Here is an 11,947-nt window from a genome sequence, read left to right as displayed (position 1 = left end):
ATTTCGAACATCTCGCACATTTTATACCGATGAACCCTTTTTGTATGCCGTTAAATCCTATTAACATTTCTTGAGTTGTCGTAAGTCTTGGTTCCGTTATCAAGTCAACGTCAGAACTATCTTTCTAATACCTTTACCTTTCCTAAATCCAACCTGATAGTCACTTAGCAGGTCCTTAATTCATTTTTCCATTTTTCTGTACACTACTCTTATTAACAACTTTGACGTATGAGCCGTTAAGCTGATTTTGCTATAATTTTCGTTTTTATCTGGTTTTGTATGGCTGATGTTTTTCCGAAAGTCTTATGGTAGGTCTCCAGCCTAAATAAATTCTACAAACTAACGTGAAAAGATTTCTGGCTGCGACTTCCCACAATAGTATTATAAAATCTGAAGGAATGATATTTATGTCTTCCGTGTTATATTATCGCAAGTCTAATACTGGATGCCCGTTGTCTTCCATGTCGACTGCTATTCCTTGTTATATTTCCTCATCAGAGTTCCTCTCGTTTGCAAAGACTTTCAACGTACTCTTCCCATCAGTCCTCTTTCTCATCTGCGTTTAAAGTTGAAATCATCTTATACTCTTAAAATTGACCTCTCTCCTTCTAATTTCACCGAAGGTTATTTTAACTTTTCTATAAGCTGAATCAGTCTTTCCGCCTTATTAGGTGCAGAATGAGGCATTAATTGGCATCTGGATGACAATTATGGTCATTTGAGTGTAAAGATACTATTAGTCCCAGAAATATCGCTTTTGTGCGTGTCGTGTTATGTATAGAATTGTATTAGTTGTCTGATTCACCGAGGAAGAAGCTGCATTATGACTAAATAGCGTAACGAGGCCCTAAGAACACCAATCTAAAAATCTGCACAAAATTGACAACGTACGTTATCTGTTCTTCAAGCCTGTACAGCTGGTAAGAGAAGCAGTAGGTAACTTATCTACAAATGTTTGAATTAGTTACCATTATATCTTCATCAAACTAAATAATTTGTGTAATGGCCTTCAGAGCTTGAAATGAATCCTAAGTATTATTAAAAGCAACGATTTGTGATTGAAGGCGGAGGTAATTTAATCTCTTTTCGCTAGAGCGCCGCGTCTCTTCTGTAAGTGCGAACTGTTTACCTGTAATCGATAAACAAACATGCAAAATAGAAGGGACGAGACGTTTGACGTTTAAATTTCGTAACTGAGAAAACTTAAAAGTAAATGCATTGGGAAACTGATTACCTTTTTGTCACTGGTTTTGAATCTTATGCGATCGAGATGGCGTCGACAGATTTTGTCACTTTTGTTGGACAAAACATTGGAGTAAAAAAAATTTGAGTACCTGTTTCGCTTTTACATTTGTTACATGGCAAATTAGATTTTGGTTCTGTCTGTGGATATGTCCACAGATTATTAATCACGAACAAACTACAAAAGCTACTGAACGTGATTTTGCATGATCACACTTAATATGCGTCGGTAGAACTTATTCCACTTTTACAAAACGCTGGCAACGTTTCAGTAGTAGTAGTAGTAAATATTTTGATAGGTAGTAAACTAGATTAATTCAAATATAAGGTGAGTCCAATTCGTATTGCTTACAGAGATACAACTGGTTACAGAGAAAAGTTTCATTTTGCGAGTTGGTACCGCAGTTGTTATGAGTTTGTTCATCGGTTGTCATTCTTGTTTTGGAATTTAAATTGTGAAGTTGTGCTTGAGTTTACGTAGTTGAATCTTTCAACTGTGGTTACTATGGTGATTTGTTGGTTAAGGGTAGGGTATCGTTCAAGCATGTCGTAACGATTGCGGTTGAACACAGTGAGGCGCTAAACACGGTGCTCTTTCCTTTCCAACCCTTACGAGCGACGGCTAATCTGCCAATGTTGACCAGTTGCTTAACCACCATCAATGAACAGCATTTTCACAAATTCTTCGGTGTAATAGCGACCTTCCCGTAGCCAGATATTGCGAACACTGTACGGTTGCGCAAGTCATAGCCGCCGCTAGAGAAAGACGGAGAGAGATAACACTCGCTGCGTCAGTGGCCTTGTGGATGAGATACTCAGCAGCTGGGCAGCGTTATGTAAGGACCACTCCTATCAGGACATGCGTTCTGTGCGGTCCAAGCGCGGACTCGCCCATCCATGTGTAGAAGAATAGTTCATAGATTATTTGGAAAATGCAGCGTCCGCAGCTCGTGGTCGTGCGGTAGCGTTCTCGCTTCCCACGCCCGAGTTCCCGGGTTCGATTCCCGGCGGGGTCAGGGATTTTCTCTGCCTCGTGATGACTGGGTGTTGTGTGATGTCCTTAGGTTAGTTAGGTTTAAGTAGTTCTAAGTTCTAGGGGACTGATGACCATAGATGTTAAGTCCCATAGTGCTCAGAGCCATTTTTGAAAATGTAGCTCCCCTGTTTATTTACAAATTTCATTAACCTACGCGGATTTTCCGTTACAGTAATCTGATCCATTTTTCTTAAAGGAATGAAAATCTGTGTAACACAAAATTATCTTAATACTGTTGTAAAAGGAAACACAACGCATGTAAATTTTTATACTGTGTGAGCGATAGGACCGTACACTACTGGCCATTAAAATTGCTACACCAAGAAGAAATGCAGATGATAAACGGGTATTTATTGGACAAATATATTATACTAGAACTGACATGCAATTTGGGTGCATAGATCCCGAGAAATCAGTACCCAGAGCAACCACCTCTGGCCGTAATAACGGCCTTGATACGCATGGGCATTGAGTCAAACAGAGCTTGGACGGCGTGTACAGGTACAGCTGCCCATGCAGCTTTAACACGATACCACAGTTCATCAAGAGTAGTGACTGGCGTATTGTGACGAACCAGTTGCTCGGCCACCATTGACCAGAAATTTTCAATTGGTGAGAGATCTGGAGAATGTGCTGGCCAGGGCAGCAGTCGAACATTTTCTGTATCCAGAAAGGCCCGTACATGACCTGCAACATGCGGTCGTGCATTATCCTGCTGAAATTACGGTTTCGCAGGGATCGAATCAAGGGTAGAGCCAAGGGGCGTAACACATCTGAAACGTAACGTCAGCTGTTCAAAGTACCGTCAATGCGAAAAAGAGGTGACCGAGACATGTAACCAATGGCACCCCATGCTATCACGCCGGGTGATACGCCAGTATGGGGATGACGAATACACGCTTCCAATGTGCGTTCACCGCAATGTCGCCAAACACGGATGCGGCCATCATGATGCTGTAAACAGAACCTGGATTCATCCGAAAAAATGACGTTTTGCCATTCGTGCACCCAGGCGCTCCAGTTGCAGTGTCAAGGGTAACCGCAGCCATGGTCTCCGATCTGATAGTCCAAGCTGCTGCAAACGTCGTCGAACTGTTCGTGCAGATGACTTGTCTTGCAAACGTCCCCATCTTCTGACCCCCCAGGGGCTCAGCATTCATTTGCTGAGTACGGGCTTGGCGACCCCGGGGTCCTGAGCTGGGGACTGGTCAGCGCCGCGTCTCCTGTCACCGTAACCCCCGGACATGCTTCAGCGACCACCGCATGGCACGGCGGTGGAATGTTGTGTGCTGCAGGGAATGGTAATCTTGGCTTGACCGCCTGGATTGCGAGGAAGGTAAACCTCTATAAAAACCCCTCAATCTTACGGTGTGCTGCGCGCCTATAAGATGCATGGCTGTTGGGGTGGAACAGTCGCAAGCGGGCAACCTCTGGGGCACCTGCCGCGCCCCAGTTGTATAAGGCTTACCTAGGCACGCGGGGCTCTGTCTAGGTGGACTTCTAGTTCCCTAGCTGCTCGTGGGACCGAGATGGAACCCTCCAACTTTTATTCTTCTCCTGCCAGCGGAAAGGGTGGACCGCTGGTGGGTTCTAACACCCAATCCAACAAGAGGGTTCGTGTAGCCAGTCCTCCTGATTCAGGTAGTCGTAACAGAACGCATGCTGCTTCGCAGAATTTGTTTTTCATAATTAAAAGAAAAGATGGGAGTTTTAAAAAAGTTTCGCCATTTTATATACAGAAGGGCTTAGAAGGTATTGCTGGCACATTAAAATCTGTAAAGCGCTTGCGAAATGGCACCTTGTTGGTTGAAACATCTAGCTTCCAGCAAGTCCAGAACCTTCAGAAGGCACAATTTCTTGGGGAGTTTGCGATAGAGACTGAATTTCACAACACCTTGAACTACAGCAAGGGTGTTGTGACTTGCAGAGATCTCGTTGACATTCCCCAAGACGAACTGAAGGCTGAATGGTCCCGGGAAGGAATTGTCGACGTGCAACACATTATGAAACGGGTGGATGGTGCTCTCATAAAGACTGACTCATTTATCCTTACATTTAACACCACCAAATTGCCAGAGCATGTGAAGGCAGGTTTCCTACGTCTCAGTGTACGGCCTTATTACCCCAACCCCATGCGGTGTTTTAAATGCCAACACTTTGGACACACTACTCTCGGCTGTAGAGGGGAAGCCACTTGCGGGAATTGTGGTAAAGCCGCCCATGAGGGAGTTGGTTGCTCCTCTCCTCCCAAGTGTGTCAACTGCTCTGGGGATCACCCTGTGTGGAGTAGGAATTGCAGAGTTTTCCTTGAGGAACAGAAGATCCAGGAACTAAAAACTACAAAACGCATCCCGTATGGTGAGGCGAAGAAAATCTACAAGTCCATGCAGCTGCCCACGTTCGCTGCTTCCTTTTCTTCCGTTCTCAAACAACCAGTCTTGAAAACCGATGCCGCTACACAAACGGAGGTTGCTACTGTCAGCACTAGCACCTGCGCTTGTCAATGTACGTGTGTTGCTGCCATTCCTGTGAAGCCTGCTGCTCCCCCCCAGCCTTCTGACCAGGCCGTGGTAGCTGACATCATGGAACTTCCTGCCCCTTCCCGGGTCCAGTCTTGTGCACTGCCCAGCACTGCTACACCCCCTACTGCTTCTGAGGTTTTGGCTCCAATGCCACCTCAGGCCAGAACATCGAAGCCAAAGATAAAGGTGAAGACTCGCCCACTAAAGGAGAGTGCAGTTATACAGTCTCCTGATGTGGATGTCATTCTCTCTGACGTCTCTCTCGACTCCTCTTCTGAGGCGATGGAGGTTGATGTCAGACTGAGGCAATCATCTCGCCCCAAAACTGAGCCTCCACCTGTTGTGGGCTCTCCTCCCCAACAGAAAGTGAGAATGAAGGTACTCCCACCCTGATAGATGGCTCCCATTATACAGTGGAACATGAACGGATTCCGGGCACATGTGGAGGAACTGAACCTCCTAGCATGGCAACGCCCCCTGTGCTTGTGTTTACAGGAAACGCATTTAAAACCATCTGATGCTCCTGCACTAAGGGGCTATACGTCATATCTCAAAGATGACCTGACTGGAGAAAGGGCCAAAGGCGGAGTCGCTGTGTTTGTCAATAATGACCACCACTCCTCTGCCCTCCCCCTGGATACTGACCTGCAAGCAGTTGCAGTTGAAATTCATTCACCTCGGAGGCTTACCGTTTGCTCCCTTTATTTACCCCCTCTGGATGCAATGACCTTAGACGCTCTCACAGATCTTATCGACCAACTCCCCCGCCCATTTCTTCTCCTGGGACACTTCAATGCCCATCATGTCCTGTGGGGCTCCACTTCTCTTTGCGCTCGACGTCGAATTTTGGAGAGCCTCCTAACATCTCAAGTGTTGTGCATCCTCAACACAGGTACTCCGACTCATTTCTCTACTGCTACAGGGTCATTCTCAGCCATTGACCTATCTTTCTGCTCTCCAACCCTCACCGACTCTGTTCACTGGGAGGTCATTGACGACCTTCATTCCAGCGATCACTTCCCTATCCGCATTCATCTCCTGGATGGTGTATTGCTGGAGCCGCGGCCACCATCGTGGATGATTGGCAGGGCTAACTGGCCACTGTTCACTCGGTTGGCTGTCTTTGACCGCCACAATAACGTACAGGAATGGGTGGATCACATCACGCTTGTGGTCCATCATGCTGCTGACCTGTCCATACCACAGTCTTCTGGCACTCCTAGGCGGCGCCTTGTGCCTTGGTGGACAGAAGAGTGCCGTTCAGCCATCCGGGACAGGCGTGCGGCTCTTCGCCGATTTAAATGCCGCCCAACAGCGGTCAATCTTACCGCCTTTCGAATCGCGAGAGCCAGGGCACGCCGTGTCATTAAAGAGAGCAAGAGAAGGTCATGGCAGGAGTTCCTGGACTCCATCAACCGTTCCACTTGTTCCACAAGAGTATGGGAAGCCATCCGGAGGATTTCCGGTAAACATAGCCGTTTACCAATAGCTGCTGTCCTGAACCAGGGATGCCTCCAAACGACACCCAGAGCCATTGCTCAGACGCTGGCAGAGCATTTTGCACAAAGTACTGCCACTGCAAATCAGGATCCAGCGTTTCGTCGCTACCGTGCGACTGTCGAAAGAGCGACCTTGGACTTTCGGTCGAACAGTTCTGAGGCCTACAATTCCCCTTTCTCCATGTGGGAACTTGAATCAGCACTTACTGAGACTTCTGACACTGCACCAGGTTACGACCGCATCCGGTACTCCATGCTTCGACATCTGCCAGCGGCGTCAAAGGAAATCCTCCTCGAATGTTTTAATCTCATATGGCAGACAGGAGTGTTCCCCACCTCGTAGAGGGAGGCAATTCTCATCCCTCTCCTCAAACCAGGAAAGGACCGCACATGTCCCGGTAGTTATCGTAGTATCGCCTTGACGAGCTGTGTCGGAAAGACCCTGGAACGGATGGTTAACCGGCGTCTGGTCTGGCTGTTAGAGACCAGACAGCTCCTTAGCCGCTTTCAGTGTGGATTCCGAATATTTCGGTCCACGGTCGACAACCTGACCCTCCTAGAGGCGGCTATTCAGCAGGCTTTTCTCCGTCAGCATCACTGTATCGGTATCTTCTTTGATATCAGTAAGGCATATGATACTACTCGGAGACACTGTATTCTTGCACAAATGCATCAATGGGGCTTTCGTGGCCGCCTCCCCATTTTCATTCGGTCTTTCCTGTCTCAGCGGTTTTTTCGGACCCGCGTTGGTAACACACTGTCTGATCGCTTTGAGCAAGAGAACGGTGTCCCTCAGGGCAGTGTTTTAAGCGTTACCCTCTTTGCCATAGCCATCAACAGTATAACGTCTACAGTGAGGAGTCCAGTACAGTGCTCCTTATTTGTGGACGACTATGCTGTTTTCTGTTCCTCCTCCGGTGTTGCAACCGTGAGCCGTCAGTTGCAGCTAACAGTGCGGCGGTTAGAGGAGTGGGCTGCAAAGACGGGTTTTCGGTTTCCTGCCGAAATGTGTGTTTGTGTTCATTTTAATCGCTCTCGTCATCTTTTTACTTTGCCTGCCTTGCATATGAGGGATACTGTCCTACGTTTTCTGGGCCTAATTTTTGACTCCAGGTTGTCATGGCTGCCACACCTACGTGACTTGAAAGCCAGAACGCTGAAGGCACTGAACATCCTCAAGTGCCTCAGCCACAGGTCTTGGGGCGCGGACAGGGCGCGTCTCCTACAGTTTTATGGAGCTTTTGTGCGTTCACGGCTGGACTATGGGTGCACAGTATATGGGTCAGCGAGGCCATCTTATTTGCGGATCCTTGACGCTGTTCACCATGTTGGGATCCGACTGGCCACGGGTGCTTATCGGACCAGTCCCGTACCCAGCCTCTGTGGTGAGTCTGGCGAACCGCCACTTACCATCCGGCGGCAGCTCCTGCTGGTGCGCCAGGCTTGTAAGTTTCTTGCAGCTCCCAGATCGCCTGCTCACCATCTTGTTGCCCATTCACCTCTGGATCGCCTTTTTTCCCGCCGTCCCCGGGCTACGTTGCCGTTTGGGATCCGTGTGCAACGTGTACTAGAGTCCCTCGGTGTGGAGTCTGTACAACCCCAAATCCAAGGTTTTAACCGCCTGCCACCCTGGTTACTGAAGAAGCCCGGAGTGATTTTAGATTTATTGCAGTACAAGAGAGATTGCACTCCTGCCACCGTTTTTAATGCAGCATTTTCTGCCATTTCATCTGAGCACCACGACTATGTAGCTGTTTTTACGGATGGGTCGAAACAAGGGGATTCTGTTGGTTGCTCAGTTGTTTTTCCATATCGTGTCCTCAAGGTCCGACTGCGTCAGACTTTTACTGTCTTTGATTCAGAATTGTTTGCGATCATGCGGGCACTGGAGCACATGAGACATTTTTCCTCTCCTAAATTTCTTGTCTGTTCCGACTCACTCAGTGCCCTTCACTCATTGCAACGTTTGTATGCGGCAGACAAAATTGTCCAGACCATCCAGGATGCCCTCCTCCGACTACAGCGACTGGGGAAAGTTGTAGCTTTCTGCTGGGTTCCGGGGCATGTTGGCATTGCTGGGAATGAAAGGGCAGATCTCGCAGCCAAGGAGGCGTGTCTCGCCCCACAAGTATCTCAGTGTGCTATCCCCTTGCACGCACTCACCTCGCTGTTGAGCTCACGGGTCATGCGTCGGTGGGAGGACGAGTGGCTGGAAGTGACTGACAATAAGCTCCGTATAGTCAAGCCCACAACGCGTGTGTGGTGTACTTCCTTTCAGACCCATTGACGGGACGAGGTTCTCCTCACTCGGCTTCGAATAGGCCACAGCCATATGACGCATGGCTTCCTTCTCCAGCGAGAGGACCCTGCAATGTGTGGTGCTTGCGGCGTCCAGGTCACTGTGCACCACGTTTTATTGGATTGCGTTTTATTTTCTGACCAGCGGGTCGCGGCTGACTTGCCAGCGGACCTGCCATCTCTTTTAGGCAACACTCGGAGGAATGTGGCTAAAGTTTTAAAGTTCTGTGCCCTGTCAAATGTTTTTACAAAGATTTTAGGGAGAGGATTTTAATTTGCTCACTGTGTGACAAGCTCGCCCATATTTTATGTAAGTGGCCAGCCAATAACAATTTCCTGTGACATTCTTGTTGCTATGTTTCCCCTTTCCTTAGGTTTTACTTTCTTATGTAGCATTTTCCTTCTTTTCCTGCTTTCTTTGAGTGTGTGCTTTAGTTTTCTTAGGTCCGTCCACATTCGTTCCTTTTAATGTGTGTCAGGGCGCTGATGACCTCGATGTTGAGCGCACATAAGCCCCAACACACCACCACCAACACCACCCATCTGTTGACTCAGGGGTCGAGACGTGGCTGCACGATCCGTTACAGCCATGCGGATAAGATGCCTGTCATCTCGACTGCTAGCGATACGAGGCCGTTGTGACCAGCACGGCGTTCCTTATTACCCTCATGAACCCATCGATTCCATATTCTGCTAACAGTCATTGGATCTCGACCAACGCGAGCAGCAATGTTGCGATACGATAAACCGCAATCGCGATAGACTACAATCCGACCTTTATCAAAGTCGGAAATGTGATGGTACGCATTTCTCCTCCTTACACGAGGCATCACAACAACGTTTCACCAGGCAACGCCGGTCAACTGATGTTTGTGTATGAGAAATCAGTTGGAAACTTTCCTCATGTCAGCACGTTGTAGGTGTCGCCACCGGCGGCAACCTTGCGTGAATGCTCTTAAAAGCTAATCATTTGCATATCACAGCATCTTCTTCCTGTCGGTTAAATTTCGCGTCTGTACCACGTCATCTTCGTGGTGTAGCAATTTTAATGGCCAGTAGTGTTAAATTTTATGCACAGAGAATAACCTAATGTAAAGTAAGTGGAAGGATGAAGAAAGTTGACGTGATTGTCATCTCTGTCGGCTGAATAGAACACTGAATGTATGAATTGTGGACCGGAGCGACTCAAGGTGACAAAGGTACATAGACATGGAGTACGTGCTGTGTGGTGTCAATCGCCTGAACTTAGAGGCGCCACTGTATGAGCTAGAAAGGGAGGAAGAAATTTGCTTCCAAGCAGCACTTTTTTAAAAATAAATAACAACTCTGCTTGATTCAAGCCATTTCGTCGATTAAAAACAGTAATAATACTTTGGGGTGTATTCACATAATACAGTGAAGGGTATCACGCACTCTTAACAAATTCAGCGAGTAAGTCACAGAGATAACAGCAGCAGGAACAGCCTGGTCAATACTAGCTAGCTAAGGGAGGGCTGCAACCCACACATATCTGAACCAGAAGACAACAAACAGCACATTATCGCACTTGCTGGAAAAAATGACAAGCCATACTGCAGGGGGCAAAAGACCAGAATTAGTTACAAAAATTACGTTGCTCTAATAGTGGACTCACTGTATTCGGCTACGTTCAGTTTACTACATCCAGTCCTTTTCTCACTTCTCAATTTGTAAATTTGACCACTGATGGAGCAACGTATTTCCACTAATTTACCGCGATGACGTCCCCTCTTACTTCCACGCCCGCTCTCGCAATGACACGTTCTGCTGCTAAACATACGCTGCGTCCGCAACATAACGCAGCACGTCTTATGGAAAAACAAATGAAGTACCCTGACTGTAATGACAGTCAGCAAAGTCTTGCAATTCTTTGCAGCGCCTTCTTTTGTAGGTCAAGCACTAGTACTGAAACTACATGCAACTTGGGCGTCAAGAAGAGGAGATAACATTTGCAATCCGAATACACTCGAAGCTATTCGGACACCAACCAAAGAAAGCGCGCCGATAAGAATCATTAAAGCTACAGAGGATCAGCTCTTGGTGCAGGGACTGACAGTTGGCACTCAGTATAAACGATTGTAGCGTACTGCGCATAGCCGGCCGGGTAGGCCGAGCGGTTCTAGGCGCTTCAGTCTGGAACCGCGGGACCGCTCCGGTCGCAGGTTCGAATCCTGCCTCGGGCATGGGTGTGTGTGATGTCCTTAGGTTAGGTATGTTTAAGTAGTTCTAAGTTCTAAGGGACTGATGACCTCAGATGTTAAGTCACGTAGTGCTCAGAGCCATTTGAACCATTCGTACTGCGCGTAAATATGTAGAAAGACCCGTTACGGTATGATTACACGACTGCAGAACAATCACTGGAAGCAGCCACACCCATTAAATACATGGGAGTATGCGTAAGGAGCGATTTAAAGTGGAAAGACCACATAAAATTAATCACAAGTAAGACATATGCCAATTGAGATACATTGGAGGAATTCTCAGAAAATGTAGTATGTCAGCAAAGGAGGTAGCTTACAAATCTCTCGAAATGACTCGTTCGAGCAATACTAGAACATTGCTCATGAATGTGGGACCGCACCAGATGAGAATGATAGAGCAAAGAATATTGCCCATCAATGTCAAATCCTTAACAGATAGGACTGATAGAGGAAATAGAGAAGATGCAAAGAAGAACAGCACGTTTCGTTACTGGTTCATTTACATTTAGTAACCTGTCCCCCCCCCCCAAGATGTAAATTTGGTTCTTCTTAATCTCATAATGAGAGAGACAGAAATTTTTTGCAACATAGTTTTCAGTCTTAACAGAATCGCAAATTTTTTGCTATTGTAGTTCGTGTTATAATTGATTAAGAAAACGCCTTCGTTTACTCTACTTGAATTTGGAGACGTCACGATGATACAAAATTTCCTAGACCAAAATCCTGGATTCGGCTCTGAGCACACTGTGATACAGAGAAGATCTGAACCTGGTGACCTTTAAAGTGAACAGACCAATACCTGTAAGATCATCTGAAACATTAAGAAAATGTCGTCAACGGAGCCTATTGAACATCTAAATTTTAACAGGGGTGGTACTATTAAACCAGATATACGAGGTGCCATAGCCTACGTAGATAAAATGACGAGGGCTGTCATCCAGCTATGGAATTAAAGTGAAGTTCACAATAGAACCCTCCTTATTACTGAGTTGCGTTAATTTTATTCCAGTTATTGAATAAGTATTACCAATAATTACGAGGTGTCAAAAAGGTTCAAACGAAACATTAAACTTTCACGACAATTCCTTGGCACAGGTAGGTGAAACTTGAAATGAAATGATACAATTAGCT

At 46.8% G+C, this 11,947-nt stretch overlaps 1 protein-coding gene across 1 annotated transcript in view; it reads left to right on the top strand.

The window, feature by feature from the left end:
• The window catches only part of LOC124615432 (peroxiredoxin-6-like), a 234,719-nt gene that overhangs the window by 60,516 nt on the left and 162,256 nt on the right, over positions 1-11,947 (top strand). The window lies entirely within an intron of this gene.

Source organism: Schistocerca americana, chromosome 5 (assembly GCF_021461395.2).
Source record: "Schistocerca americana isolate TAMUIC-IGC-003095 chromosome 5, iqSchAmer2.1, whole genome shotgun sequence".
In the NCBI taxonomy this organism is placed as follows: domain Eukaryota; kingdom Metazoa; phylum Arthropoda; class Insecta; order Orthoptera; family Acrididae; genus Schistocerca; species Schistocerca americana.
Note: the sequence above shows the minus strand (reverse complement) of the source record. Positions and strands in the feature narration are given on the sequence as shown.